A 566-nucleotide genomic window follows, 5' to 3' on the forward strand; every position below is an offset into this window, starting at 1 on the left:
GACTCTTAGCGGTGGATCACTCGGCTCGTGCGTCGATGAAGAACGCAGCTAGCTGCGAGAATTAATGTGAATTGCAGGACACATTGATCATCGACACTTCGAACGCACTTGCGGCCCCGGGTTCCTCCCGGGGCTACGCCTGTCTGAGCGTCGCTTGACGATCAATCGCCCCCTGGGGGTGGTGCGCCGCGCGCCTGGGTGCGGCGGGCCTCCCCGGGGTTGCGCGGCTGGGGGTTGTCCTCGCAGGGCCTCCGGGGCCCTCCGTCCCCCTAAGTGCAGACACGGCGCCCCCCCACCTCCCCCTGCGTGGCAGGCCTCGCGTGGAGGCCCTTGGGGAGGGGGGGGCGCTGCCCGCTGAGAGGCCAGAGAGGACGGGAGCTCGCGCCGAGGCCCCTGGCCCAAGCGGCCTCCGCGGTCGGTCCCCTTCGGGAGCCCCCTCGCGCCGCAAGCGGTCTTCGGACGTGCCCCCCTGTGGGGTCGGTGGCGGGGCTCGGTCCCGGGCCCGCGCGGTCGGGGCCCGCGGTGGTGCCGGTGTGGGGCCGCGCCCGGCCCGCTGTCGTTCGCCG

The 566-nt window shown here is 73.3% G+C and overlaps 1 non-coding gene across 1 annotated transcript; it reads left to right on the plus strand.

Annotated features, from left to right (window-relative positions):
• Window positions 1–153, plus strand: LOC130837832 (5.8S ribosomal RNA). The gene has a single exon (XR_009049589.1). It is a non-coding gene; the product is annotated as a 5.8S ribosomal RNA (ribosomal RNA).
• Window positions 154–566: the final 413 nt, after the last annotated feature.

This window comes from Hippopotamus amphibius, chromosome 15 (genome assembly GCF_030028045.1).
Source record: "Hippopotamus amphibius kiboko isolate mHipAmp2 chromosome 15, mHipAmp2.hap2, whole genome shotgun sequence".
Lineage (NCBI taxonomy): Eukaryota > Metazoa > Chordata > Mammalia > Artiodactyla > Hippopotamidae > Hippopotamus > Hippopotamus amphibius.